This window comes from Ovis canadensis, chromosome 1 (genome assembly GCF_042477335.2).
Source record: "Ovis canadensis isolate MfBH-ARS-UI-01 breed Bighorn chromosome 1, ARS-UI_OviCan_v2, whole genome shotgun sequence".
Classification (NCBI taxonomy): domain Eukaryota; kingdom Metazoa; phylum Chordata; class Mammalia; order Artiodactyla; family Bovidae; genus Ovis; species Ovis canadensis.
In genome coordinates this window covers 113,887,917-113,915,762 of record NC_091245.1, presented here as the reverse complement: position 1 = coordinate 113,915,762, position 27,846 = coordinate 113,887,917, and the positions used below count along the sequence as shown (strand labels likewise).

General features: G+C 68.2%; 17 non-coding genes across 17 annotated transcripts; 6 read left to right on the top strand and 11 right to left on the bottom strand.

Annotated features, from left to right (window-relative positions):
• Positions 1-1,827: 1,827 nt before the first annotated feature.
• Positions 1,828-1,899, bottom strand: TRNAE-CUC (transfer RNA glutamic acid (anticodon CUC)). Its single transcript has one exon. It is a non-coding gene; the product is annotated as a tRNA-Glu (tRNA).
• Positions 1,900-2,178: 279 nt separating this feature from the next.
• Positions 2,179-2,250, bottom strand: TRNAG-UCC (transfer RNA glycine (anticodon UCC)). Its single transcript has one exon. It is a non-coding gene; the product is annotated as a tRNA-Gly (tRNA).
• Positions 2,251-2,991: 741 nt separating this feature from the next.
• Positions 2,992-3,063, bottom strand: TRNAD-GUC (transfer RNA aspartic acid (anticodon GUC)). Its single transcript has one exon. It is a non-coding gene; the product is annotated as a tRNA-Asp (tRNA).
• Positions 3,064-3,618: 555 nt separating this feature from the next.
• On the top strand, positions 3,619-3,701 carry TRNAL-CAG (transfer RNA leucine (anticodon CAG)). Its single transcript has one exon. It is a non-coding gene; the product is annotated as a tRNA-Leu (tRNA).
• A 1,493-nt stretch (positions 3,702-5,194) lies between these two features.
• TRNAG-GCC (transfer RNA glycine (anticodon GCC)) lies at positions 5,195-5,265 on the top strand. The gene has a single exon. It is a non-coding gene; the product is annotated as a tRNA-Gly (tRNA).
• Positions 5,266-10,290: 5,025 nt separating this feature from the next.
• TRNAE-CUC (transfer RNA glutamic acid (anticodon CUC)) lies at positions 10,291-10,362 on the bottom strand. Its single transcript has one exon. It is a non-coding gene; the product is annotated as a tRNA-Glu (tRNA).
• Positions 10,363-10,640: 278 nt separating this feature from the next.
• TRNAG-UCC (transfer RNA glycine (anticodon UCC)) lies at positions 10,641-10,712 on the bottom strand. The gene has a single exon. It is a non-coding gene; the product is annotated as a tRNA-Gly (tRNA).
• Positions 10,713-11,453: 741 nt separating this feature from the next.
• On the bottom strand, positions 11,454-11,525 carry TRNAD-GUC (transfer RNA aspartic acid (anticodon GUC)). The gene has a single exon. It is a non-coding gene; the product is annotated as a tRNA-Asp (tRNA).
• Positions 11,526-12,080: 555 nt separating this feature from the next.
• TRNAL-CAG (transfer RNA leucine (anticodon CAG)) lies at positions 12,081-12,163 on the top strand. Its single transcript has one exon. It is a non-coding gene; the product is annotated as a tRNA-Leu (tRNA).
• A 1,493-nt stretch (positions 12,164-13,656) lies between these two features.
• Positions 13,657-13,727, top strand: TRNAG-GCC (transfer RNA glycine (anticodon GCC)). Its single transcript has one exon. It is a non-coding gene; the product is annotated as a tRNA-Gly (tRNA).
• A 5,022-nt stretch (positions 13,728-18,749) lies between these two features.
• TRNAE-CUC (transfer RNA glutamic acid (anticodon CUC)) lies at positions 18,750-18,821 on the bottom strand. The gene has a single exon. It is a non-coding gene; the product is annotated as a tRNA-Glu (tRNA).
• A 279-nt stretch (positions 18,822-19,100) lies between these two features.
• Positions 19,101-19,172, bottom strand: TRNAG-UCC (transfer RNA glycine (anticodon UCC)). The gene has a single exon. It is a non-coding gene; the product is annotated as a tRNA-Gly (tRNA).
• A 741-nt stretch (positions 19,173-19,913) lies between these two features.
• TRNAD-GUC (transfer RNA aspartic acid (anticodon GUC)) lies at positions 19,914-19,985 on the bottom strand. The gene has a single exon. It is a non-coding gene; the product is annotated as a tRNA-Asp (tRNA).
• A 555-nt stretch (positions 19,986-20,540) lies between these two features.
• TRNAL-CAG (transfer RNA leucine (anticodon CAG)) lies at positions 20,541-20,623 on the top strand. Its single transcript has one exon. It is a non-coding gene; the product is annotated as a tRNA-Leu (tRNA).
• Positions 20,624-22,116: 1,493 nt separating this feature from the next.
• On the top strand, positions 22,117-22,187 carry TRNAG-GCC (transfer RNA glycine (anticodon GCC)). Its single transcript has one exon. It is a non-coding gene; the product is annotated as a tRNA-Gly (tRNA).
• A 5,022-nt stretch (positions 22,188-27,209) lies between these two features.
• Positions 27,210-27,281, bottom strand: TRNAE-CUC (transfer RNA glutamic acid (anticodon CUC)). Its single transcript has one exon. It is a non-coding gene; the product is annotated as a tRNA-Glu (tRNA).
• A 279-nt stretch (positions 27,282-27,560) lies between these two features.
• On the bottom strand, positions 27,561-27,632 carry TRNAG-UCC (transfer RNA glycine (anticodon UCC)). The gene has a single exon. It is a non-coding gene; the product is annotated as a tRNA-Gly (tRNA).
• Between the last annotated feature and the right edge of the window lie 214 nt (positions 27,633-27,846).

The following is a 27,846-nucleotide window of genomic DNA, read 5'->3' as shown; positions in this document are numbered from 1 at the left end:
AGCCTGTGGCACCGAGCACCAGTGTGGCTCGCCCCCGCTCACCCGCCACCCGACCCAAATGGAGTGCTCACCCGCCATCTTCCTCACGCCACAGCCCCGTCACTGTCACGGCCTGCCCTCTGCCTTTCCCGCCAGACTCCAGGCTCGGCCCCACCTCCCCACCCAACATCCCCCTGGAGCTCGGGCTATCCCTCACACGTCCTGCCCTGGCCTGCCCTGCCCTGGCGTTCACCAGTGCGGGCCTCCCTCTGGCTCCGCAGCCCCAGCCCAACCCCCACGCCCACCCCTACCTACCGCAGATCCGTCCCAGCCTCTCACATGTGCCTGGCACGGCTTCGCCGCCGCGCCCATGCTTCTGTAGAGGCCCTGCTCGAGTGGCCTGCCGATCTTTCGGCCAGGTCCCCGAGAGCCCCACGCCGCCCCTTCCCGCCGGCCGTCCATGCAGACGCCCCGACCAAGCACCCCGGGGCCTGCCTCCCAGCTCCCTGCTCGCCGCCGCGCCCTCTGCTCGCGATCGCCCTGCCCGGGTCCCTGATCCACGTGGGGCGCCCACCAGCCATGGCCCCAAGCACCTTCCTCCGATACTCTCCCCCATGCACTCTGACGCCCACAGCCCCGGCAGGGGCCTCGAGGAAACCTCCTTTGGCGACGGCAAGCACACGTCGGGCCACGGGGGCTCCTTTCCCACAGGGCACTCGCCTTTGTGCCATCGCACCCGAGTGTGCCGCCCTCACCGCACGTTGGTGCCTTTCGTCTGCCGTCCACTTCCCCTCCGAAGGACACAGTCCTTGAACAGACGTGAAACCCTTTGGGGATAGACCAGCCGAGACGGGGCCAAGAGGAGACTGTGCTGGAGGATCACCCTCGCGCAGAGTTCCTAGGGGAAGACGGTGACAGGGTGGGGAGAGGGATGGAGTGGATCCTGGATAGACAGTTTGGAGGGCGCTCTGTGTGTGTGTGTGTGTGTGTGTGTGCACCCGAGTGCCCACCTTTGGTTACGAGTGGGGGAGGGAGGCCTGGGTAAATCTTGCCTCAGTCCAGTAGGATTGAGAGCTGTGGTCAGGCAAGGGAAACAGCACGATGGTCGGGTTGTCCTCCCTGGCAGGCATCGCTGCCCCCGGGCGACTGAACTGCTACCCATGCCTCCCGGGCGCCGTGGTCCGCCTCCCAGAGCCCACTCAAGACCAGAACCCTCTTGGAGTCGCCAGCGGCACACGGGAGTCACAGCCAGCCCGGGACCTGGCACGCACTGGCCAAGCCGCCCAGAGAGGTGGCTGGCATGAGAGACACGACAAGGCAGGCGGTCCGTGGCCACGGCCCCCACTCCCAGAGGCAGATCCCCCTCGCTCACCTTCGGCTGTGGCCACCGCCCCTGCCGCTGCTGGCCCCCAGCTGGCGACCGCCACAGCCCACGCCCCTACCCCCAGCCCTACCCCCACCCCTACCGCCGCCGGCCCTATCCAAGCCCACCTCCTCACCACCACCCACAGCAGGAGAACCAGCACAAGCCCAGGAGCATCACCGCCACCACCAGGGGCAGCAGCCGCAGCCCCTCAGGAGGGAGGGAGGCGGGGGGTGGGGTTGGGGGGGGGCGCTGGTGGATGGGAGGCCTCAGGCGCGTCGTGGTGGAAGCGGCGCGAGGTTGCCACTGCGGCCAAAACCTTTGCCCCGCGGGACAGCGGAGGTGGCCTGAATCGTGCTGGGGCTGGACGGGCAGGGTCCCGGGGGCCTCTGGCGCAGCGCTGAGCAAGCGTAGGCTAAGAAAAGGGTGGCAGGGTGTCCAGCGAGGACGTGGGCAGGTGGCAGGCGGAGAGGAAGAAGAAAGGCTTCCCTGACCGGGAATCGAACCCGGGCCGCGGCGGTGAGAGCGCCGAATCCTAACCACTAGACCACCAGGGAGCGTCGGGGTTCAGCCCTCGCCTGCTCCTGGTGAGCCCCGCGCCTCCATGCCACCCACCCGTGCCACCTTGCTGCCCACACCCGGCCTTTGCAAGTGCAGCCGCCTGCCCTGCCGTGCCGTCTTGCTTTCAGCACCCTCAAAACACCGCGCGCGCCGCCGGCTTCTCGCACACACGCCAAAAGCCGCCGGCCAGCGGGCTGGCTCCCTGGCTCCCACCTCTCTGTCCCCCGAACGCCCCTGCCGGGAGAGCGCTGGAACTCAGCAAAAGGTCGGCCCGCTGCGTTGGCCGGGAATCGAACCCGGGTCAACTGCTTGGAAGGCAGCTATGCTCACCACTATACCACCAACGCTCCACAGCCCGGGCGGCCGCCAGACGCCGGCCCCGGGCTCGCCCCAGCATACTCTCGCCGCCGCCTCCGCATCCCTGCCCCGACGCCCCGTCAGCCGGAGGCTTGCGCCGCCGCCGCCGGCGCTCCCAGCAGCCACGCGGCGCCCCAAGCGCGCCAGCGCCACGCGGTCGCCGGGAATCCACCGGCCCCACCGCCCCAGGGCGGCGCCCCCGCGGCCTTGCGGCCCTCCGGCCCTTCGCTCCCCGCCGCGGCCCGCCAACGCCTCCCCGCCCTCACCCCCGGCGGGCAACGCGGGGCACGCAGCTTCCAGCACCCAGCTGGCCAAAGCGCTACTCCACCGGGCGCTGAGCGAGGCCACTTCCCACGACGACAAGGGGACACGGGACCCACCTGCCTGCACGCGGCGGGGCCGTCGCGAGCCTACGAGCCCACTCAGGCAGCCACTGGGGGTCGGCGCGTGGGCGGGCGGCCGGCCGGCCGCCAGATCCGGCTATGGTCGGGCAAGGCCGTGGGGTCGCCAAGGAGGCCCTCGCTCCGCCGTGGCGACCGTGCGCCCGCCGACGACAAAGGGCTCAGGCTGGAGCGCTGCACGGGCAGAGGGGGTCGCCGGGAGCTAGGCCGGGCACCGCCGTCGGCGGCGCCCTGGCGCCTCGCCCAAAGACGTCGGGAGGAGGCGAAGGGCCCTCCGGGGCCTGGCGGCAGGACAGAGAGCGACCGCGGCCACCAAAAAGGGTGTGTTGCCTCCCCGTCGGGGAATCGAACCCCGGTCTCCCGCGTGACAGGCGGGGATACTCACCACTATACTAACGAGGACGGCGGCGACCGTCCTGCCGCCCGGCCGCCCTCGGGCTCTCGGGCTGCCTGCCCACGCCTCCCCTTGCCCAGCACGGGCCGCCGGCCACCACGGGTCCCGACCCAACCGCGCACCAGACCAACCGCCTCGGTCACAGCGGCAGCCCGCCACCCCGACAGGGACCCGGACCCCCGGGGCACTGGACCCTCCCCAGCGCGCCGCCTCTTGCCTCCAACGCGGGCGTTCCGCCGGGAGAAGGGGGCGCGAGAAGGCAAGCGGGGCTGCGACGACACGGTGGGCGCGCGCCGGCCGGCGTCGGGCCAGGACAGGCGCGGGTGGGGAGGGGCCGGCCCGCCCAGGGCCCTCTGGGTCCGCGGCGCGAGCGGCGGCGGAGCCAGGCGCCTCGGCCGGCCGCCGCGCGCCGGCTCCGTCGACCCCCACTCCGGACGCCCGCCCGCCTGCCTGCCTGCCTGCCTGCCTGGCGTGGCGCCGCCCGCGGCCCGCCAAGGGCGCCGGTGCTCGCGCCGCGTCGGGTCCCAGCCAGGCGAGCGGCCACGCGCCCAGCCAGGCCCGCCGTCAGGATGGCCGAGCGGTCTAAGGCGCTGCGTTCAGGTCGCAGTCTCCCCTGGAGGCGTGGGTTCGAATCCCACTCCTGACAAGCCAGCCTTTTGGCCCGCCGGACAAACGCACCCGTCCTCCGCGCGCCACTGCCTTTCTCCACACACGCCCTCCCGCCGCCACCTGCACCCCCACAGAAGGCACCTTCAGTCCTTCTCAGCGCATCTTTCCTCGCCAGCTGGCTGCAGCTGCAGCTGCTGCTTTTCCTGCCTCCCTGCCTCCCCCTGGCCCACACTCGCCCACCCTCCCACTTCCACTCCCACAGCCCCGCCGCGCCCCGCCCCCGGCCGCGCCGAAGCACGCAGCCCCGCGGCGGGTGGCAAGCCCTCCTCCCTTCGCCGGCGCTCCGACTTCTGCCCGGGGAACGGCCTACTCGCCCTCGCAGCCTTGCTTCCACGGCTGCCCCCGCCAGCTCTCCCGCCAGGCCGGCACCCCGTCCTCCGCGCCCGCCCCGCCGGCCCGCCTGCGCTCCCCAGCCACAGCGAGGCGGCCGAGCCCCCGCCTTGCCCGCCAAGGGGCTGCCGCGTGCCCTCGACCCTTCTCCGCCGTGCGTTCTTGGCCGGGCCGCAACCTGCCTGCCGCCCGCCCTGGACGCGTGCCATCCAGCCTTCCTGCTGGCCAGCGCACACCGGCCTTCCTTGCACGAGTCCGTCCCGGGAAGGGTGCTCCGCTGGGGAGGGAGCGGAAGCCCTGCGTGCCCGTCCAGCCCACCCCCCGGCGCCCGGCCCGCGCCCCCGACCTCGGCGCCACGGCGCCCGTTCCCGTGGGAAGCCGCTGCCCCGGCCGGAGCCAAGCCCGCCCTGGCGCGCTCCCTGCCTCTCAGCCCGCAGTCCCCGAGCCAGGAGCCGCGCTGCCAAAGGGCCCCTGCTCACCACCACCACCCCGTCAGAGCCGGACCCCGGGAGCGCGGTCGGCCAGAGCGCAGGAGCCAGGCTCACACGCCTTTGGGTCCCTGGGCCTGAGCGCGGGTCTAAGGATGGGATGGCGGGGGGAGGGCGGGTAGGGGGCGGTGGCGGAGGCGCTCGGAGGCGTCGCCCTCCCGCGCTCGCGCTTCCCGCACAGACCGAGCCCGGCGTCCCTTCCCCCGCCCGCTCTCGCACGCCCCACCCCGGCACGGCCGGAAAGCCAGCCCGCCAGAGGGACTTTGGGCCGGGACCCGGCGGTCGCTGAGAGGCACGTCTGCGCGCGGCCGCAGCGACCACGCAGCGCCTGCACCTCACAGGGATCCCGGCGCCGGGCAGACGGCGTCGGCTCCCGGCGCCCTCACGCGACACCGACAGGGTCGCGGCGGCCGTGGTCGGCGCAGAAGGCGCGGGACGGGCCGCGTGGGCCCGCGTCCCGTCGCCCCGGGCTCCCTCCGAGAGCGGCGCGCCCCGGGGTCCTGCACGTGCCCGGATCCTGTCTTACAGGTCGCCCGCCCGTCGTCTCCCGCTGCAACGGGGCAGAGAGATGCCCACGGGCGAGCAGTGAGCAGCGGCGGGCGGGTGGCGGCCAGCGCCTGAGGGGCAGCGACGGGCGGCGCTGGCCACCGGTGCATGGGTGGTTCAGTGGTAGAATTCTCGCCTGCCACGCGGGAGGCCCGGGTTCGATTCCCGGCCCATGCAGCCCCAGCGTCCCCTTTTGGTCCCACGGTGCGGCCCCAGAGCCCAACTAGGTCTGCCCGCTGAAACGCGCTCGAGGCAGCGCTCCTGCAAACGCTGGCTGGCTACCTGCCGCCCGCTGCCTCTCCCACACAGACGCCCAGGACCCCTCCCCACCTCACCCACAAAAGGCCCTGCTGCCAAGCCTTCGTGGCCCCAAACCCTGCGGGCTCAGCCGCCCGTGCGTCCAGGCACCTTTCTTGTGTTTGCTCGCGTCCTCACCCGGACCCAGCCGAGGGCTCGGGGACTGCACTGGCAGGAATACCCCACCGCTGGCAGCCGCCCGCACCACACTTCATCTTTCACAACGTCCGTCTCCAAGCTCCCTGCCTCACTCTCCCCACACTCCGAGAGAAATCAATCACACTACGTTTGCACAGCCAGGAGCAAGGGAGCTGCCACATCTGGCAAGCATACCTCCCTTTTGCCTGCAGGGTCCCTGGACCACGTCTTGCAGGACGAGTTCCAAAGAAGTCCACCAGCTGCTGGCCCTCGCCCTCGGGCCTGGCCTCGGCAGAAATAGGTTTCCAACAGCAACGCCCTCACCGCCTCAAACACCACCCCTTCCCCCTGAAACCCTCTTGCGCGCCTCACCTCAGCATCAGCCCTGCCCCAAGAGCACCCCCACCTCAGCCTGCAGCCTCACCGTCCCCCTACTCCCCCACATGCACCCATCCCACCCCCAGCTCCCCGCCTCCCCCATCTCCACACACCCCGCCCCCCACGCCCCGTTCCTCCCTGAGCCGTTCCAAATCCCACTCTTGCCAAGGAACCTGCCTTTGCATCTGTCCCACTGGCCTGCCTCCCCCCACCCCCCGCTTCAAGCCACGGCCTGCTCCTTTTTCTGCTTCTTCGAACACAAGTAGAACGGATTCACATTCCTGGGTGAGTCTCAGGTGCCCGGCAAAGTGATTCAGTCCCCTGTTCTTTGCCAGGTGGTCTTCCAGTGTAGGTGAAGGCGAGATACAGATACACTTCTCCTGCTACAGAGGAAAGCTCTGTTGCTCTTCTACTGTAAGCACAGTCTTTCCTATCTCTTGATCCGACTTCAACTTCGTCCCTCCCTGCCTTTCCCCTTGGGTAGCCCTATGTACGTTTTCGGGGTCTCCAGGTCGCTTTCCCCTTTGCGCATAGATTCGTCTGTATTCGTCGTTAAGAGTCCACAGAGCTTTCTCCCGATCCAAGCGACTCACTTCACTGAGCGGACCCTTCTGTGGGTCCGTCTGACCTTGCGGCCCATGGCGATGGCGGCTCCTTCTTGAGGGCTGCGTCATATTCCACGGTACAGATATCCCTCACCTTCTTGTGCCGGCCACGTGCCGACGGGCACTTGGGCGTTTCCCGCGGGTCTCGGCTCCGGCACAGAGGGCTGCGGTGACCCTGGGGGATGCCTGCATCTCTCCCCATTAGGGGTATTTGTCGTCTTTTCCCGACGCGTGCCCAGGGTTGGCTTTCCTGGATCATAATGGAAGCTCTTCTTTTTCCTATTGCTGGACTGATCCTCGACTGACTGACTTCGACGGAGTAGCACTTGTCCTGGAAGCGTAGTTGATCTACAACCTGGTGTGCGTTTCCGCTGTACAGCGTTGGGGTTCAGTCCTGTCTGTGGGTGGGTGGGGGGGGGCTCATGTGTTCAGCTCGTTTCCATTGCGGGTGATGACAGCATATGGGATCTCATTCCCTGCGGTATCCCGCGTGTCCTTGTTCCTCCTCCCCTTCCTACGCAGTACTGGTACGGTTGATCCGTTGAGCCCGGCTCCTCAATCATCCCTCGGTCCCTGACTGCGCCCTTGGGAAGCCCCAAGCGGCTTTCCTGTGTCTGAGAGTCTGTGGCTGGTTGGCCCAGGGATTCATTTGTACAACACTTTAGAGTCCACCCATCCGTGACCTTGTCTGTTTGACTTCCCTCACCAAGGGTAATATTCTGCAGCTCCAGCCGCCGTTGCTGCCAGTGACACTATCTGCCTCTTGTGGACGGCTCGGTGACATCCCATTCTCTCCCTTTCTCTGATACTGCATCTTGGTGGCTGAGCCTTTGGGGATGGGCACTAGGGTTTTCTCCACGTCTCGGCTATGGCAAACGGTGCTGCTGTGACTGTGGGGGTTGCATGTGTCTTTCCGAATGAAGAGCTGCGCCTTTCGTGGATATGTACCCAGGGTGGGGTTGGCATAGCTCACCTGTTTTCCGCTGACTTCATTGCCTGCTGAGTTAGTTTTCTTTTGAAAGCTTACTCCGACGTCGTAGTCACGGTTGTTGCGGAAGTACAGTGGATTCCCAATATTGTGCTGGTTTCCGGTGGACCGCAGTGTGATCCTGTTTTGCTTGTGCAGATCTCGAGTGTCATATATGGTTTCAGATTCTTTTCCACTTGAGGTTACTCCAGGGCACTGACGCTGATTCCCTGTGTTGAACTGGATAACCTTGGCGCTTCTCCCTTTAGACAGGGTCCTGCGTATCTGTGCGTTGCAGCTCCCCAGTCATCCCTCCAGCGCTGCCTTTCCGCTTGCGTTACCCTAAGGTGGGTTTCTGCGTGAGTCGGTTTCTCCTGGCAAATAGCTTCGTTTTGTATTATTTTCCATGCTCCACATGCCTCGGTCCAACGCGGTCTGACATTCTCCGCCGAGTGTAAGAGTCTCCAGCTGCATCATTGCTTGTGACAACTGGCAATTCTTGACGTGTTTCTGATGCCTGAGTGATGGCGCCATGCTGCATCGATGCCACCCCTTCTTGGGCCCGCCGTGTGTGGCTGGGCGCTGGGGTTTGCTCCGTGTACGGGCCCTGGCAGGCGGTGCTGCCGAGGCGGTGGCGGTGTCCGGACCCTCAGACCTCCCCGAGGTTTGCCCTCTGCGGGCGTGTGCCCTGGAGGGCTGACTGTGCCCGGTCACATGGGAGCTCTCCTTGGCCCTCATGAAATCACAGCCACCTGCGCTGCCAGCCACCCCCGCCCCATCCCACCCTGAGGCCCCAGCAGTGTCACCCCCGACACTGGACACTCCCTCCCGATGGGTGGTGACTTTGGTCTCTGGGGCGGTACGGTGGGCCCACCCATCTCGGACCGGGTCTGGCCCCCAGCTGGCGCTGGCGCTCCGTTTCTGTCCTTCGCTTGCCTGCGTCCTAGCCTCCGCCCAGAGCCACAGCCCGCCGCCGAGCCTGAGCAGCCTGTGGCACCGAGCACCAGTGTGGCTCGCCCCCGCTCACCCGCCACCCGACCCAAATGGAGTGCTCACCCGCCATCTTCCTCACGCCACAGCCCCGTCACTGTCACGGCCTGCCCTCTGCCTTTCCCGCCAGACTCCAGGCTCGGCCCCACCTCCCCACCCAACATCCCCCTGGAGCTCGGGCTATCCCTCACACGTCCTGCCCTGGCCTGCCCTGCCCTGGCGTTCACCAGTGCGGGCCTCCCTCTGGCTCCGCAGCCCCAGCCCAACCCCCACGCCCACCCCTACCTACCGCAGATCCGTCCCAGCCTCTCACATGTGCCTGGCACGGCTTCGCCGCCGCGCCCATGCTTCTGTAGAGGCCCTGCTCGAGTGGCCTGCCGATCTTTCGGCCAGGTCCCCGAGAGCCCCACGCCGCCCCTTCCCGCCGGCCGTCCATGCAGACGCCCCGACCAAGCACCCCGGGGCCTGCCTCCCAGCTCCCTGCTCGCCGCCGCGCCCTCTGCTCGCGATCGCCCTGCCCGGGTCCCTGATCCACGTGGGGCGCCCACCAGCCATGGCCCCAAGCACCTTCCTCCGATACTCTCCCCCATGCACTCTGACGCCCACAGCCCCGGCAGGGGCCTCGAGGAAACCTCCTTTGGCGACGGCAAGCACACGTCGGGCCACGGGGGCTCCTTTCCCACAGGGCACTCGCCTTTGTGCCATCGCACCCGAGTGTGCCGCCCTCGCCGCACGTTGGTGCCTTTCGTCTGCCGTCCACTTCCCCTCCGAAGGACACAGTCCTTGAACAGACGTGAAACCCTTTGGGGATAGACCAGCCGAGACGGGGCCAAGAGGAGACTGTGCTGGAGGATCACCCTCGCGCAGAGTTCCTAGGGGAAGACGGTGACAGGGTGGGGAGAGGGATGGAGTGGATCCTGGATAGACAGTTTGGAGGGCGCTCTGTGTGTGTGTGTGTGTGTGTGTGTGTGTGTGCACCCGAGTGCCCACCTTTGGTTACGAGTGGGGGAGGGAGGCCTGGGTAAATCTTGCCTCAGTCCAGTAGGATTGAGAGCTGTGGTCAGGCAAGGGAAACAGCACGATGGTCGGGTTGTCCTCCCTGGCAGGCATCGCTGCCCCCGGGCGACTGAACTGCTACCCATGCCTCCCGGGCGCCGTGGTCCGCCTCCCAGAGCCCACTCAAGACCAGAACCCTCTTGGAGTCGCCAGCGGCACACGGGAGTCACAGCCAGCCCGGGACCTGGCACGCACTGGCCAAGCCGCCCAGAGAGGTGGCTGGCATGAGAGACACGACAAGGCAGGCGGTCCGTGGCCACGGCCCCCACTCCCAGAGGCAGATCCCCCTCGCTCACCTTCGGCTGTGGCCACCGCCCCTGCCGCTGCTGGCCCCCAGCTGGCGACCGCCACAGCCCACGCCCCTACCCCCAGCCCTACCCCCACCCCTACCGCCGCCGGCCCTATCCAAGCCCACCTCCTCACCACCACCCACAGCAGGAGAACCAGCACAAGCCCAGGAGCATCACCGCCACCACCAGGGGCAGCAGCCGCAGCCCCTCAGGAGGGAGGGAGGCGGGGGGTGGGGTTGGGGGGGGGGCTGGTGGATGGGAGGCCTCAGGCGCGTCGTGGTGGAAGCGGCGCGAGGTTGCCACTGCGGCCAAAACCTTTGCCCCGCGGGACGGCGGAGGTGGCCTGAATCGTGCTGGGGCTGGACGGGCAGGGTCCCGGGGGCCTCTGGCGCAGCGCTGAGCAAGCGTAGGCTAAGAAAAGGGTGGCAGGGTGTCCAGCGAGGACGTGGGCAGGTGGCAGGCGGAGAGGAAGAAGAAAGGCTTCCCTGACCGGGAATCGAACCTGGGCCGCGGCGGTGAGAGCGCCGAATCCTAACCACTAGACCACCAGGGAGCGTCGGGGTTCAGCCCTCGCCTGCTCCTGGTGAGCCCCGCGCCTCCATGCCACCCGCCCGTGCCACCTTGCTGCCCACACCCGGCCTTTGCAAGTCCAGCCGCCTGCCCTGCCGTGCCGTCTTGCTTTCAGCACCCTCAAAACACCGCGCGCGCCGCCGGCTTCTCGCACACACGCCAAAAGCCGCCGGCCAGCGGGCTGGCTCCCTGCTCCCACCTCTCTGCCCCCCGAACGCCCTTGCCGGGAGAGCGCTGGAACTCAGCAAAAGGTCGGCCCGCTGCGTTGGCCGGGAATCGAACCCGGGTCAACTGCTTGGAAGGCAGCTATGCTCACCACTATACCACCAACGCTCCACAGCCCGGGCGGCCGCCAGACGCCGGCCCCGGGCTCGCCCCAGCATACTCTCGCCGCCGCCTCCGCATCCCTGCCCCGACGCCCCGTCAGCCGGAGGCTTGCGCCGCCGCCGCCGGCGCTCCCAGCAGCCACGCGGCGCCCCAAGCGCGCCAGCGCCACGCGGTCGCCGGGAATCCACCGGCCGCACCGCCCCAGGGCGGCGCCCCCGCGGCCTTGCGGCCCTCCGGCCCTTCGCTCCCCGCCGCGGCCCGCCAACGCCTCCCCGCCCTCACCCCCGGCGGGCAACGCGGGGCACGCAGCTTCCAGCACCCAGCTGGCCAAAGCGCTACTCCACCGGGCGCTGAGCGAGGCCACTTCCCACGACGACAAGGGGACACGGGACCCACCTGCCTGCACGCGGCGGGGCCGTCGCGAGCCTACGAGCCCACTCAGGCAGCCACTGGGGGTCGGCGCGTGGGCGGGCGGCCGGCCGGCCGCCAGATCCGGCTATGGTCGGGCAAGGCCGTGGGGTCGCCAAGGAGGCCCTCGCTCCGCCGTGGCGACCGTGCGCCCGCCGACGACAAAGGGCTCAGGCTGGAGCGCTGCACGGGCAGAGGGGGTCGCCGGGAGCTAGGCCGGGCACCGCCGTCGGCGGCGCCCTGGCGCCTCGCCCAAAGACGTCGGGAGGAGGCGAAGGGCCCTCCGGGGCCTGGCGGCAGGACAGAGAGCGACCGCGGCCACCAAAAAGGGTGTGTTGCCTCCCCGTCGGGGAATCGAACCCCGGTCTCCCGCGTGACAGGCGGGGATACTCACCACTATACTAACGAGGACGGCGGCGACCGTCCTGCCGCCCGGCCGCCCTCGGGCTCTCGGGCTGCCTGCCCACGCCTCCCCTTGCCCAGCACGGGCCGCCGGCCACCACGGGTCCCGACCCAACCGCGCACCAGACCAACCGCCTCGGTCACAGCGGCAGCCCGCCACCCCGACAGGGACCCGGACCCCCGGGGCACTGGACCCTCCCCAGCGCGCCGCCTCTTGCCTCCAACGCGGGCGTTCCGCCGGGAGAAGGGGGCGCGAGAAGGCAAGCGGGGCTGCGACGACACGGTGGGCGCGCGCCGGCCGGCGTCGGGCCAGGACAGGCGCGGGTGGGGAGGGGCCGGCCCGCCCAGGGCCCTCTGGGTCCGCGGCGCGAGCGGCGGCGGAGCCAGGCGCCTCGGCCGGCCGCCGCGCGCCGGCTCCGTCGACCCCCACTCCGGACGCCCGCCCGCCTGCCTGCCTGCCTGCCTGCCTGGCGTGGCGCCGCCCGCGGCCCGCCAAGGGCGCCGGTGCTCGCGCCGCGTCGGGTCCCAGCCAGGCGAGCGGCCACGCGCCCAGCCAGGCCCGCCGTCAGGATGGCCGAGCGGTCTAAGGCGCTGCGTTCAGGTCGCAGTCTCCCCTGGAGGCGTGGGTTCGAATCCCACTCCTGACAAGCCAGCCTTTTGGCCCGCCGGACAAACGCACCCGTCCTCCGCGCGCCACTGCCTTTCTCCACACACGCCCTCCCGCCGCCACCTGCACCCCCACAGAAGGCACCTTCAGTCCTTCTCAGCGCATCTTTCCTCGCCAGCTGGCTGCAGCTGCAGCTGCTGCTTTTCCTGCCTCCCTGCCTCCCCCTGGCCCACACTCGCCCACCCTCCCACTTCCACTCCCACAGCCCCGCCGCGCCCCGCCCCCGGCCGCGCCGAAGCACGCAGCCCCGCGGCGGGTGGCAAGCCCTCCTCCCTTCGCCGGCGCTCCGACTTCTGCCCGGGGAACGGCCTACTCGCCCTCGCAGCCTTGCTTCCACGGCTGCCCCCGCCAGCTCTCCCGCCAGGCCGGCACCCCGTCCTCCGCGCCCGCCCCGCCGGCCCGCCTGCGCTCCCCAGCCACAGCGAGGCGGCCGAGCCCCCGCCTTGCCCGCCAAGGGGCTGCCGCGTGCCCTCGACCCTTCTCCGCCGTGCGTTCTTGGCCGGGCCGCAACCTGCCTGCCGCCCGCCCTGGACGCGTGCCATCCAGCCTTCCTGCTGGCCAGCGCACACCGGCCTTCCTTGCACGAGTCCGTCCCGGGAAGGGTGCTCCGCTGGGGAGGGAGCGGAAGCCCTGCGTGCCCGTCCAGCCCACCCCCCGGCGCCCGGCCCGCGCCCCCGACCTCGGCGCCACGGCGCCCGTTCCCGTGGGAAGCCGCTGCCCCGGCCGGAGCCAAGCCCGCCCTGGCGCGCTCCCTGCCTCTCAGCCCGCAGTCCCCGAGCCAGGAGCCGCGCTGCCAAAGGGCCCCTGCTCACCACCACCACCCCGTCAGAGCCGGACCCCGGGAGCGCGGTCGGCCAGAGCGCAGGAGCCAGGCTCACACGCCTTTGGGTCCCTGGGCCTGAGCGCGGGTCTAAGGATGGGATGGCGGGGGGAGGGCGGGTAGGGGGCGGTGGCGGAGGCGCTCGGAGGCGTCGCCCTCCCGCGCTCGCGCTTCCCGCACAGACCGAGCCCGGCGTCCCTTCCCCCGCCCGCTCTCGCACGCCCCACCCCGGCACGGCCGGAAAGCCAGCCCGCCAGAGGGACTTTGGGTCGGGACCCGGCGGTCGCTGAGAGGCACGTCTGCGCGCGGCCGCAGCGACCACGCAGCGCCTGCACCTGACAGGGATCCCGGCGCCGGGCAGACGGCGTCGGCTCCCGGCGCCCTCACGCGACACCGACAGGGTCGCGGCGGCCGTGGTCGGCGCAGAAGGCGCGGGACGGGCCGCGTGGGCCCGCGTCCCGTCGCCCCGGGCTCCCTCCGAGAGCGCCGCGCCCCGGGGTCCTGCACGTGCCCGGATCCTGTCTTACAGGTCGCCCGCCCGTCGTCTCCCGCTGCAACGGGGCAGAGAGATGCCCACGGGCGAGCAGTGAGCAGCGGCGGGCGGGTGGCGGCCAGCGCCTGAGGGGCAGCGACGGGCGGCGCTGGCCACCGGTGCATGGGTGGTTCAGTGGTAGAATTCTCGCCTGCCACGCGGGAGGCCCGGGTTCGATTCCCGGCCCATGCAGCCCCAGCGTCCCCTTTTGGTCCCACGGTGCGGCCCCAGAGCCCAACTAGGTCTGCCCGCTGAAACGCGCTCGAGGCAGCGCTCCTGCAAACGCTGGCTGGCTACCTGCCGCCCGCTGCCTCTCCCACACAGACGCCCAGGACCCCTCCCCACCTCACCCACAAAAGGCCCTGCTGCCAAGCCTTCGTGGCCCCAAACCCTGCGGGCTCAGCCGCCCGTGCGTCCAGGCACCTTTCTTGTGTTTGCTCGCGTCCTCACCCGGACCCAGCCGAGGGCTCGGGGACTGCACTGGCAGGAATACCCCACCGCTGGCAGCCGCCCGCACCACACTTCATCTTTCACAACGTCCGTCTCCAAGCTCCCTGCCTCACTCTCCCCACACTCCGAGAGAAATCAATCACACTACGTTTGCACAGCCAGGAGCAAGGGAGCTGCCACATCTGGCAAGCATACCTCCCTTTTGCCTGCAGGGTCCCTGGACCACGTCTTGCAGGACGAGTTCCAAAGAAGTCCACCAGCTGCCGGCCCTCGCCCTCGGGCCTGGCCTCGGCAGAAACAGGTTTCCAACAGCAACGCCCTCACCGCCTCAAACACCACCCCTTCCCCCTGAAACCCTCTTGCGCGCCTCACCTCAGCATCAGCCCTGCCCCAAGAGCACCCCCACCTCAGCCTGCAGCCTCACCGTCCCCCTACTCCCCCACATGCACCCATCCCACCCCCAGCTCCCCGCCTCCCCCATCTCCACACACCCCGCCCCCCACGCCCCGTTCCTCCCTGAGCCGTTCCAAATCCCACTCTTGCCAAGGAACCTGCCTTTGCATCTGTCCCACTGGCCTGCCTCCCCCCACCCCCCGCTTCAAGCCACGGCCTGCTCCTTTTTCTGCTTCTTCGAACACAAGTAGAACGGATTCACATTCCTGGGTGAGTCTCAGGTGCCCGGCAAAGTGATTCAGTCCCCTGTTCTTTGCCAGGTGGTCTTCCAGTGTAGGTGAGGGCGAAATACAGATACACTTCTCCTGCTACAGAGGAAAGCTCTGTTGCTCTTCTACTGTAAGCACAGTCTTTCCTATCTCTTGATCCGACTTCAACTTCGTCCCTCCCTGCCTTTCCCCTTGGGTAGCCCTATGTACGTTTTCGGGGTCTCCAGGTCGCTTTCCCCTTTGCGCATAGATTCGTCTGTATTCGTCGTTAAGAGTCCACAGAGCTTTCTCCCGATCCAAGCGACTCACTTCACTGAGCGGACCCTTCTGTGGGTCCGTCTGACCTTGCGGCCCATGGCGATGGCGGCTCCTTCTTGAGGGCTGCGTCATATTCCACGGTACAGATATCCCTCACCTTCTTGTGCCGGCCACGTGCCGACGGGCACTTGGGCGTTTCCCGCGGGTCTCGGCTCCGGCACAGAGGGCTGCGGTGACCCTGGGGGATGCCTGCATCTCTCCCCATTAGGGGTATTTGTCGTCTTTTCCCGACGCGTGCCCAGGGTTGGCTTTCCTGGATCATAATGGAAGCTCTTCTTTTTCCTATTGCTGGACTGATCCTCGACTGACTGACTTCGACGGAGTAGCACTTGTCCTGGAAGCGTAGTTGATCTACAACCTGGTGTGCGTTTCCGCTGTACAGCGTTGGGGTTCAGTCCTGTCTGTGGGTGGGTGGGGGGGGGGGCTCATGTGTTCAGCTCGTTTCCATTGCGGGTGATGACAGCATATGGGATCTCATTCCCTGCGGTATCCCGCGTGTCCTTGTTCCTCCTCCCCTTCCTACGCAGTACTGGTACGGTTGATCCGTTGAGCCCGGCTCCTCAATCATCCCTCGGTCCCTGACTGCGCCCTTGGGAAGCCCCAAGCGGCTTTCCTGTGTCTGAGAGTCTGTGGCTGGTTGGCCCAGGGATTCATTTGTACAACACTTTAGAGTCCACCCATCCGTGACCTTGTCTGTTTGACTTCCCTCACCAAGGGTAATATTCTGCAGCTCCAGCCGCCGTTGCTGCCAGTGACACTATCTGCCTCTTGTGGACGGCTCGGTGACATCCCATTCTCTCCCTTTCTCTGATACTGCATCTTGGTGGCTGAGCCTTTGGGGATGGGCACTAGGGTTTTCTCCACGTCTCGGCTATGGCAAACGGTGCTGCTGTGACTGTGGGGGTTGCATGTGTCTTTCCGAATGAAGAGCTGCGCCTTTCGTGGATATGTACCCAGGGTGGGGTTGGCATAGCTCACCTGTTTTCCGCTGACTTCATTGCCTGCTGAGTTAGTTTTCTTTTGAAAGCTTACTCCGACGTCGTAGTCACGGTTGTTGCGGAAGTACAGTGGATTCCCAATATTGTGCTGGTTTCCGGTGGACCGCAGTGTGATCCTGTTTTGCTTGTGCAGATCTCGAGTGTCATATATGGTTTCAGATTCTTTTCCACTTGAGGTTACTCCAGGGCACTGACGCTGATTCCCTGTGTTGAACTGGATAACCTTGGCGCTTCTCCCTTTAGACAGGGTCCTGCGTATCTGTGCGTTGCAGCTCCCCAGTCATCCCTCCAGCGCTGCCTTTCCGCTTGCGTTACCCTAAGGTGGGTTTCTGCGTGAGTCGGTTTCTCCTGGCAAATAGCTTCGTTTTGTATTATTTTCCATGCTCCACATGCCTCGGTCCAACGCGGTCTGACATTCTCCGCCGAGTGTAAGAGTCTCCAGCTGCATCATTGCTTGTGACAACTGGCAATTCTTGACGTGTTTCTGATGCCTGAGTGATGGCGCCATGCTGCATCGATGCCACCCCTTCTTGGGCCCGCCGTGTGTGGCTGGGCGCTGGGGTTTGCTCCGTGTACGGGCCCTGGCAGGCGGTGCTGCCGAGGCGGTGGCGGTGTCCGGACCCTCAGACCTCCCCGAGGTTTGCCCTCTGCGGGCGTGTGCCCTGGAGGGCTGACTGTGCCCGGTCACATGGGAGCTCTCCTTGGCCCTCATGAAATCACAGCCACCTGCGCTGCCAGCCACCCCCGCCCCATCCCACCCTGAGGCCCCAGCAGTGTCACCCCCGACACTGGACACTCCCTCCCGATGGGTGGTGACTTTGGTCTCTGGGGCGGTACGGTGGGCCCACCCATCTCGGACCGGGTCTGGCCCCCAGCTGGCGCTGGCGCTCCGTTTCTGTCCTTCGCTTGCCTGCGTCCTAGCCTCCGCCCAGAGCCACAGCCCGCCGCCGAGCCTGAGCAGCCTGTGGCACCGAGCACCAGTGTGGCTCGCCCCCGCTCACCCGCCACCCGACCCAAATGGAGTGCTCACCCGCCATCTTCCTCACGCCACAGCCCCGTCACTGTCACGGCCTGCCCTCTGCCTTTCCCGCCAGACTCCAGGCTCGGCCCCACCTCCCCACCCAACATCCCCCTGGAGCTCGGGCTATCCCTCACACGTCCTGCCCTGGCCTGCCCTGCCCTGGCGTTCACCAGTGCGGGCCTCCCTCTGGCTCCGCAGCCCCAGCCCAACCCCCACGCCCACCCCTACCTACCGCAGATCCGTCCCAGCCTCTCACATGTGCCTGGCACGGCTTCGCCGCCGCGCCCATGCTTCTGTAGAGGCCCTGCTCGAGTGGCCTGCCGATCTTTCGGCCAGGTCCCCGAGAGCCCCACGCCGCCCCTTCCCGCCGGCCGTCCATGCAGACGCCCCGACCAAGCACCCCGGGGCCTGCCTCCCAGCTCCCTGCTCGCCGCCGCGCCCTCTGCTCGCGATCGCCCTGCCCGGGTCCCTGATCCACGTGGGGCGCCCACCAGCCATGGCCCCAAGCACCTTCCTCCGATACTCTCCCCCATGCACTCTGACGCCCACAGCCCCGGCAGGGGCCTCGAGGAAACCTCCTTTGGCGACGGCAAGCACACGTCGGGCCACGGGGGCTCCTTTCCCACAGGGCACTCGCCTTTGTGCCATCGCACCCGAGTGTGCCGCCCTCACCGCACGTTGGTGCCTTTCGTCTGCCGTCCACTTCCCCTCCGAAGGACACAGTCCTTGAACAGACGTGAAACCCTTTGGGGATAGACCAGCCGAGACGGGGCCAAGAGGAGACTGTGCTGGAGGATCACCCTCGCGCAGAGTTCCTAGGGGAAGACGGTGACAGGGTGGGGAGAGGGATGGAGTGGATCCTGGATAGACAGTTTGGAGGGCGCTCTGTGTGTGTGTGTGTGTGTGTGTGTGCACCCGAGTGCCCACCTTTGGTTACGAGTGGGGGAGGGAGGCCTGGGTAAATCTTGCCTCAGTCCAGTAGGATTGAGAGCTGTGGTCAGGCAAGGGAAACAGCACGATGGTCGGGTTGTCCTCCCTGGCAGGCATCGCTGCCCCCGGGCGACTGAACTGCTACCCATGCCTCCCGGGCGCCGTGGTCCGCCTCCCAGAGCCCACTCAAGACCAGAACCCTCTTGGAGTCGCCAGCGGCACACGGGAGTCACAGCCAGCCCGGGACCTGGCACGCACTGGCCAAGCCGCCCAGAGAGGTGGCTGGCATGAGAGACACGACAAGGCAGGCGGTCCGTGGCCACGGCCCCCACTCCCAGAGGCAGATCCCCCTCGCTCACCTTCGGCTGTGGCCACCGCCCCTGCCGCTGCTGGCCCCCAGCTGGCGACCGCCACAGCCCACGCCCCTACCCCCAGCCCTACCCCCACCCCTACCGCCGCCGGCCCTATCCAAGCCCACCTCCTCACCACCACCCACAGCAGGAGAACCAGCACAAGCCCAGGAGCATCACCGCCACCACCAGGGGCAGCAGCCGCAGCCCCTCAGGAGGGAGGGAGGCGGGGGGTGGGGTTGGGGGGGGGCGCTGGTGGATGGGAGGCCTCAGGCGCGTCGTGGTGGAAGCGGCGCGAGGTTGCCACTGCGGCCAAAACCTTTGCCCCGCGGGACAGCGGAGGTGGCCTGAATCGTGCTGGGGCTGGACGGGCAGGGTCCCGGGGGCCTCTGGCGCAGCGCTGAGCAAGCGTAGGCTAAGAAAAGGGTGGCAGGGTGTCCAGCGAGGACGTGGGCAGGTGGCAGGCGGAGAGGAAGAAGAAAGGCTTCCCTGACCGGGAATCGAACCCGGGCCGCGGCGGTGAGAGCGCCGAATCCTAACCACTAGACCACCAGGGAGCGTCGGGGTTCAGCCCTCGCCTGCTCCTGGTGAGCCCCGCGCCTCCATGCCACCCACCCGTGCCACCTTGCTGCCCACACCCGGCCTTTGCAAGTGCAGCCGCCTGCCCTGCCGTGCCGTCTTGCTTTCAGCACCCTCAAAACACCGCGCGCGCCGCCGGCTTCTCGCACACACGCCAAAAGCCGCCGGCCAGCGGGCTGGCTCCCTGGCTCCCACCTCTCTGTCCCCCGAACGCCCCTGCCGGGAGAGCGCTGGAACTCAGCAAAAGGTCGGCCCGCTGCGTTGGCCGGGAATCGAACCCGGGTCAACTGCTTGGAAGGCAGCTATGCTCACCACTATACCACCAACGCTCCACAGCCCGGGCGGCCGCCAGACGCCGGCCCCGGGCTCGCCCCAGCATACTCTCGCCGCCGCCTCCGCATCCCTGCCCCGACGCCCCGTCAGCCGGAGGCTTGCGCCGCCGCCGCCGGCGCTCCCAGCAGCCACGCGGCGCCCCAAGCGCGCCAGCGCCACGCGGTCGCCGGGAATCCACCGGCCCCACCGCCCCAGGGCGGCGCCCCCGCGGCCTTGCGGCCCTCCGGCCCTTCGCTCCCCGCCGCGGCCCGCCAACGCCTCCCCGCCCTCACCCCCGGCGGGCAACGCGGGGCACGCAGCTTCCAGCACCCAGCTGGCCAAAGCGCTACTCCACCGGGCGCTGAGCGAGGCCACTTCCCACGACGACAAGGGGACACGGGACCCACCTGCCTGCACGCGGCGGGGCCGTCGCGAGCCTACGAGCCCACTCAGGCAGCCACTGGGGGTCGGCGCGTGGGCGGGCGGCCGGCCGGCCGCCAGATCCGGCTATGGTCGGGCAAGGCCGTGGGGTCGCCAAGGAGGCCCTCGCTCCGCCGTGGCGACCGTGCGCCCGCCGACGACAAAGGGCTCAGGCTGGAGCGCTGCACGGGCAGAGGGGGTCGCCGGGAGCTAGGCCGGGCACCGCCGTCGGCGGCGCCCTGGCGCCTCGCCCAAAGACGTCGGGAGGAGGCGAAGGGCCCTCCGGGGCCTGGCGGCAGGACAGAGAGCGACCGCGGCCACCAAAAAGGGTGTGTTGCCTCCCCGTCGGGGAATCGAACCCCGGTCTCCCGCGTGACAGGCGGGGATACTCACCACTATACTAACGAGGACGGCGGCGACCGTCCTGCCGCCCGGCCGCCCTCGGGCTCTCGGGCTGCCTGCCCACGCCTCCCCTTGCCCAGCACGGGCCGCCGGCCACCACGGGTCCCGACCCAACCGCGCACCAGACCAACCGCCTCGGTCACAGCGGCAGCCCGCCACCCCGACAGGGACCCGGACCCCCGGGGCACTGGACCCTCCCCAGCGCGCCGCCTCTTGCCTCCAACGCGGGCGTTCCGCCGGGAGAAGGGGGCGCGAGAAGGCAAGCGGGGCTGCGACGACACGGTGGGCGCGCGCCGGCCGGCGTCGGGCCAGGACAGGCGCGGGTGGGGAGGGGCCGGCCCGCCCAGGGCCCTCTGGGTCCGCGGCGCGAGCGGCGGCGGAGCCAGGCGCCTCGGCCGGCCGCCGCGCGCCGGCTCCGTCGACCCCCACTCCGGACGCCCGCCCGCCTGCCTGCCTGCCTGCCTGCCTGGCGTGGCGCCGCCCGCGGCCCGCCAAGGGCGCCGGTGCTCGCGCCGCGTCGGGTCCCAGCCAGGCGAGCGGCCACGCGCCCAGCCAGGCCCGCCGTCAGGATGGCCGAGCGGTCTAAGGCGCTGCGTTCAGGTCGCAGTCTCCCCTGGAGGCGTGGGTTCGAATCCCACTCCTGACAAGCCAGCCTTTTGGCCCGCCGGACAAACGCACCCGTCCTCCGCGCGCCACTGCCTTTCTCCACACACGCCCTCCCGCCGCCACCTGCACCCCCACAGAAGGCACCTTCAGTCCTTCTCAGCGCATCTTTCCTCGCCAGCTGGCTGCAGCTGCAGCTGCTGCTTTTCCTGCCTCCCTGCCTCCCCCTGGCCCACACTCGCCCACCCTCCCACTTCCACTCCCACAGCCCCGCCGCGCCCCGCCCCCGGCCGCGCCGAAGCACGCAGCCCCGCGGCGGGTGGCAAGCCCTCCTCCCTTCGCCGGCGCTCCGACTTCTGCCCGGGGAACGGCCTACTCGCCCTCGCAGCCTTGCTTCCACGGCTGCCCCCGCCAGCTCTCCCGCCAGGCCGGCACCCCGTCCTCCGCGCCCGCCCCGCCGGCCCGCCTGCGCTCCCCAGCCACAGCGAGGCGGCCGAGCCCCCGCCTTGCCCGCCAAGGGGCTGCCGCGTGCCCTCGACCCTTCTCCGCCGTGCGTTCTTGGCCGGGCCGCAACCTGCCTGCCGCCCGCCCTGGACGCGTGCCATCCAGCCTTCCTGCTGGCCAGCGCACACCGGCCTTCCTTGCACGAGTCCGTCCCGGGAAGGGTGCTCCGCTGGGGAGGGAGCGGAAGCCCTGCGTGCCCGTCCAGCCCACCCCCCGGCGCCCGGCCCGCGCCCCCGACCTCGGCGCCACGGCGCCCGTTCCCGTGGGAAGCCGCTGCCCCGGCCGGAGCCAAGCCCGCCCTGGCGCGCTCCCTGCCTCTCAGCCCGCAGTCCCCGAGCCAGGAGCCGCGCTGCCAAAGGGCCCCTGCTCACCACCACCACCCCGTCAGAGCCGGACCCCGGGAGCGCGGTCGGCCAGAGCGCAGGAGCCAGGCTCACACGCCTTTGGGTCCCTGGGCCTGAGCGCGGGTCTAAGGATGGGATGGCGGGGGGAGGGCGGGTAGGGGGCGGTGGCGGAGGCGCTCGGAGGCGTCGCCCTCCCGCGCTCGCGCTTCCCGCACAGACCGAGCCCGGCGTCCCTTCCCCCGCCCGCTCTCGCACGCCCCACCCCGGCACGGCCGGAAAGCCAGCCCGCCAGAGGGACTTTGGGTCGGGACCCGGCGGTCGCTGAGAGGCACGTCTGCGCGCGGCCGCAGCGACCACGCAGCGCCTGCACCTGACAGGGATCCCGGCGCCGGGCAGACGGCGTCGGCTCCCGGCGCCCTCACGCGACACCGACAGGGTCGCGGCGGCCGTGGTCGGCGCAGAAGGCGCGGGACGGGCCGCGTGGGCCCGCGTCCCGTCGCCCCGGGCTCCCTCCGAGAGCGCCGCGCCCCGGGGTCCTGCACGTGCCCGGATCCTGTCTTACAGGTCGCCCGCCCGTCGTCTCCCGCTGCAACGGGGCAGAGAGATGCCCACGGGCGAGCAGTGAGCAGCGGCGGGCGGGTGGCGGCCAGCGCCTGAGGGGCAGCGACGGGCGGCGCTGGCCACCGGTGCATGGGTGGTTCAGTGGTAGAATTCTCGCCTGCCACGCGGGAGGCCCGGGTTCGATTCCCGGCCCATGCAGCCCCAGCGTCCCCTTTTGGTCCCACGGTGCGGCCCCAGAGCCCAACTAGGTCTGCCCGCTGAAACGCGCTCGAGGCAGCGCTCCTGCAAACGCTGGCTGGCTACCTGCCGCCCGCTGCCTCTCCCACACAGACGCCCAGGACCCCTCCCCACCTCACCCACAAAAGGCCCTGCTGCCAAGCCTTCGTGGCCCCAAACCCTGCGGGCTCAGCCGCCCGTGCGTCCAGGCACCTTTCTTGTGTTTGCTCGCGTCCTCACCCGGACCCAGCCGAGGGCTCGGGGACTGCACTGGCAGGAATACCCCACCGCTGGCAGCCGCCCGCACCACACTTCATCTTTCACAACGTCCGTCTCCAAGCTCCCTGCCTCACTCTCCCCACACTCCGAGAGAAATCAATCACACTACGTTTGCACAGCCAGGAGCAAGGGAGCTGCCACATCTGGCAAGCATACCTCCCTTTTGCCTGCAGGGTCCCTGGACCACGTCTTGCAGGACGAGTTCCAAAGAAGTCCACCAGCTGCCGGCCCTCGCCCTCGGGCCTGGCCTCGGCAGAAACAGGTTTCCAACAGCAACGCCCTCACCGCCTCAAACACCACCCCTTCCCCCTGAAACCCTCTTGCGCGCCTCACCTCAGCATCAGCCCTGCCCCAAGAGCACCCCCACCTCAGCCTGCAGCCTCACCGTCCCCCTACTCCCCCACATGCACCCATCCCACCCCCAGCTCCCCGCCTCCCCCATCTCCACACACCCCGCCCCCCACGCCCCGTTCCTCCCTGAGCCGTTCCAAATCCCACTCTTGCCAAGGAACCTGCCTTTGCATCTGTCCCACTGGCCTGCCTCCCCCCACCCCCCGCTTCAAGCCACGGCCTGCTCCTTTTTCTGCTTCTTCGAACACAAGTAGAACGGATTCACATTCCTGGGTGAGTCTCAGGTGCCCGGCAAAGTGATTCAGTCCCCTGTTCTTTGCCAGGTGGTCTTCCAGTGTAGGTGAGGGCGAAATACAGATACACTTCTCCTGCTACAGAGGAAAGCTCTGTTGCTCTTCTACTGTAAGCACAGTCTTTCCTATCTCTTGATCCGACTTCAACTTCGTCCCTCCCTGCCTTTCCCCTTGGGTAGCCCTATGTACGTTTTCGGGGTCTCCAGGTCGCTTTCCCCTTTGCGCATAGATTCGTCTGTATTCGTCGTTAAGAGTCCACAGAGCTTTCTCCCGATCCAAGCGACTCACTTCACTGAGCGGACCCTTCTGTGGGTCCGTCTGACCTTGCGGCCCATGGCGATGGCGGCTCCTTCTTGAGGGCTGCGTCATATTCCACGGTACAGATATCCCTCACCTTCTTGTGCCGGCCACGTGCCGACGGGCACTTGGGCGTTTCCCGCGGGTCTCGGCTCCGGCACAGAGGGCTGCGGTGACCCTGGGGGATGCCTGCATCTCTCCCCATTAGGGGTATTTGTCGTCTTTTCCCGACGCGTGCCCAGGGTTGGCTTTCCTGGATCATAATGGAAGCTCTTCTTTTTCCTATTGCTGGACTGATCCTCGACTGACTGACTTCGACGGAGTAGCACTTGTCCTGGAAGCGTAGTTGATCTACAACCTGGTGTGCGTTTCCGCTGTACAGCGTTGGGGTTCAGTCCTGTCTGTGGGTGGGTGGGGGGGGGGGCTCATGTGTTCAGCTCGTTTCCATTGCGGGTGATGACAGCATATGGGATCTCATTCCCTGCGGTATCCCGCGTGTCCTTGTTCCTCCTCCCCTTCCTACGCAGTACTGGTACGGTTGATCCGTTGAGCCCGGCTCCTCAATCATCCCTCGGTCCCTGACTGCGCCCTTGGGAAGCCCCAAGCGGCTTTCCTGTGTCTGAGAGTCTGTGGCTGGTTGGCCCAGGGATTCATTTGTACAACACTTTAGAGTCCACCCATCCGTGACCTTGTCTGTTTGACTTCCCTCACCAAGGGTAATATTCTGCAGCTCCAGCCGCCGTTGCTGCCAGTGACACTATCTGCCTCTTGTGGACGGCTCGGTGACATCCCATTCTCTCCCTTTCTCTGATACTGCATCTTGGTGGCTGAGCCTTTGGGGATGGGCACTAGGGTTTTCTCCACGTCTCGGCTATGGCAAACGGTGCTGCTGTGACTGTGGGGGTTGCATGTGTCTTTCCGAATGAAGAGCTGCGCCTTTCGTGGATATGTACCCAGGGTGGGGTTGGCATAGCTCACCTGTTTTCCGCTGACTTCATTGCCTGCTGAGTTAGTTTTCTTTTGAAAGCTTACTCCGACGTCGTAGTCACGGTTGTTGCGGAAGTACAGTGGATTCCCAATATTGTGCTGGTTTCCGGTGGACCGCAGTGTGATCCTGTTTTGCTTGTGCAGATCTCGAGTGTCATATATGGTTTCAGATTCTTTTCCACTTGAGGTTACTCCAGGGCACTGACGCTGATTCCCTGTGTTGAACTGGATAACCTTGGCGCTTCTCCCTTTAGACAGGGTCCTGCGTATCTGTGCGTTGCAGCTCCCCAGTCATCCCTCCAGCGCTGCCTTTCCGCTTGCGTTACCCTAAGGTGGGTTTCTGCGTGAGTCGGTTTCTCCTGGCAAATAGCTTCGTTTTGTATTATTTTCCATGCTCCACATGCCTCGGTCCAACGCGGTCTGACATTCTCCGCCGAGTGTAAGAGTCTCCAGCTGCATCATTGCTTGTGACAACTGGCAATTCTTGACGTGTTTCTGATGCCTGAGTGATGGCGCCATGCTGCATCGATGCCACCCCTTCTTGGGCCCGCCGTGTGTGGCTGGGCGCTGGGGTTTGCTCCGTGTACGGGCCCTGGCAGGCGGTGCTGCCGAGGCGGTGGCGGTGTCCGGACCCTCAGACCTCCCCGAGGTTTGCCCTCTGCGGGCGTGTGCCCTGGAGGGCTGACTGTGCCCGGTCACATGGGAGCTCTCCTTGGCCCTCATGAAATCACAGCCACCTGCGCTGCCAGCCACCCCCGCCCCATCCCACCCTGAGGCCCCAGCAGTGTCACCCCCGACACTGGACACTCCCTCCCGATGGGTGGTGACTTTGGTCTCTGGGGCGGTACGGTGGGCCCACCCATCTCGGACCGGGTCTGGCCCCCAGCTGGCGCTGGCGCTCCGTTTCTGTCCTTCGCTTGCCTGCGTCCTAGCCTCCGCCCAGAGCCACAGCCCGCCGCCGAGCCTGAGCAGCCTGTGGCACCGAGCACCAGTGTGGCTCGCCCCCGCTCACCCGCCACCCGACCCAAATGGAGTGCTCACCCGCCATCTTCCTCACGCCACAGCCCCGTCACTGTCACGGCCTGCCCTCTGCCTTTCCCGCCAGACTCCAGGCTCGGCCCCACCTCCCCACCCAACATCCCCCTGGAGCTCGGGCTATCCCTCACACGTCCTGCCCTGGCCTGCCCTGCCCTGGCGTTCACCAGTGCGGGCCTCCCTCTGGCTCCGCAGCCCCAGCCCAACCCCCACGCCCACCCCTACCTACCGCAGATCCGTCCCAGCCTCTCACATGTGCCTGGCACGGCTTCGCCGCCGCGCCCATGCTTCTGTAGAGGCCCTGCTCGAGTGGCCTGCCGATCTTTCGGCCAGGTCCCCGAGAGCCCCACGCCGCCCCTTCCCGCCGGCCGTCCATGCAGACGCCCCGACCAAGCACCCCGGGGCCTGCCTCCCAGCTCCCTGCTCGCCGCCGCGCCCTCTGCTCGCGATCGCCCTGCCCGGGTCCCTGATCCACGTGGGGCGCCCACCAGCCATGGCCCCAAGCACCTTCCTCCGATACTCTCCCCCATGCACTCTGACGCCCACAGCCCCGGCAGGGGCCTCGAGGAAACCTCCTTTGGCGACGGCAAGCACACGTCGGGCCACGGGGGCTCCTTTCCCACAGGGCACTCGCCTTTGTGCCATCGCACCCGAGTGTGCCGCCCTCACCGCACGTTGGTGCCTTTCGTCTGCCGTCCACTTCCCCTCCGAAGGACACAGTCCTTGAACAGACGTGAAACCCTTTGGGGATAGACCAGCCGAGACGGGGCCAAGAGGAGACTGTGCTGGAGGATCACCCTCGCGCAGAGTTCCTAGGGGAAGACGGTGACAGGGTGGGGAGAGGGATGGAGTGGATCCTGGATAGACAGTTTGGAGGGCGCTCTGTGTGTGTGTGTGTGTGTGTGTGTGCACCCGAGTGCCCACCTTTGGTTACGAGTGGGGGAGGGAGGCCTGGGTAAATCTTGCCTCAGTCCAGTAGGATTGAGAGCTGTGGTCAGGCAAGGGAAACAGCACGATGGTCGGGTTGTCCTCCCTGGCAGGCATCGCTGCCCCCGGGCGACTGAACTGCTACCCATGCCTCCCGGGCGCCGTGGTCCGCCTCCCAGAGCCCACTCAAGACCAGAACCCTCTTGGAGTCGCCAGCGGCACACGGGAGTCACAGCCAGCCCGGGACCTGGCACGCACTGGCCAAGCCGCCCAGAGAGGTGGCTGGCATGAGAGACACGACAAGGCAGGCGGTCCGTGGCCACGGCCCCCACTCCCAGAGGCAGATCCCCCTCGCTCACCTTCGGCTGTGGCCACCGCCCCTGCCGCTGCTGGCCCCCAGCTGGCGACCGCCACAGCCCACGCCCCTACCCCCAGCCCTACCCCCACCCCTACCGCCGCCGGCCCTATCCAAGCCCACCTCCTCACCACCACCCACAGCAGGAGAACCAGCACAAGCCCAGGAGCATCACCGCCACCACCAGGGGCAGCAGCCGCAGCCCCTCAGGAGGGAGGGAGGCGGGGGGTGGGGTTGGGGGGGGGCGCTGGTGGATGGGAGGCCTCAGGCGCGTCGTGGTGGAAGCGGCGCGAGGTTGCCACTGCGGCCAAAACCTTTGCCCCGCGGGACAGCGGAGGTGGCCTGAATCGTGCTGGGGCTGGACGGGCAGGGTCCCGGGGGCCTCTGGCGCAGCGCTGAGCAAGCGTAGGCTAAGAAAAGGGTGGCAGGGTGTCCAGCGAGGACGTGGGCAGGTGGCAGGCGGAGAGGAAGAAGAAAGGCTTCCCTGACCGGGAATCGAACCTGGGCCGCGGCGGTGAGAGCGCCGAATCCTAACCACTAGACCACCAGGGAGCGTCGGGGTTCAGCCCTCGCCTGCTCCTGGTGAGCCCCGCGCCTCCATGCCACCCACCCGTGCCACCTTGCTGCCCACACCCGGCCTTTGCAAGTGCAGCCGCCTGCCCTGCCGTGCCGTCTTGCTTTCAGCACCCTCAAAACACCGCGCGCGCCGCCGGCTTCTCGCACACACGCCAAAAGCCGCCGGCCAGCGGGCTGGCTCCCTGGCTACCACCTCTCTGTCCCCCGAACGCCCCTGCCGGGAGAGCGCTGGAACTCAGCAAAAGGTCGGCCCGCTGCGTTGGCCGGGAATCGAACCCGGGTCAACTGCTTGGAAGGCAGCTATGCTCACCACTATACCACCAACGCTCCACAGCCCGGGCGGCCGCCAGACGCCGGCCCCGGGCTCGCCCCAGCATACTCTCGCCGCCGCCTCCGCATCCCTGCCCCGACGCCCCGTCAGCCGGAGGCTTGCGCCGCCGCCGCCGGCGCTCCCAGCAGCCACGCGGCGCCCCAAGCGCGCCAGCGCCACGCGGTCGCCGGGAATCCACCGGCCGCACCGCCCCAGGGCGGCGCCCCCGCG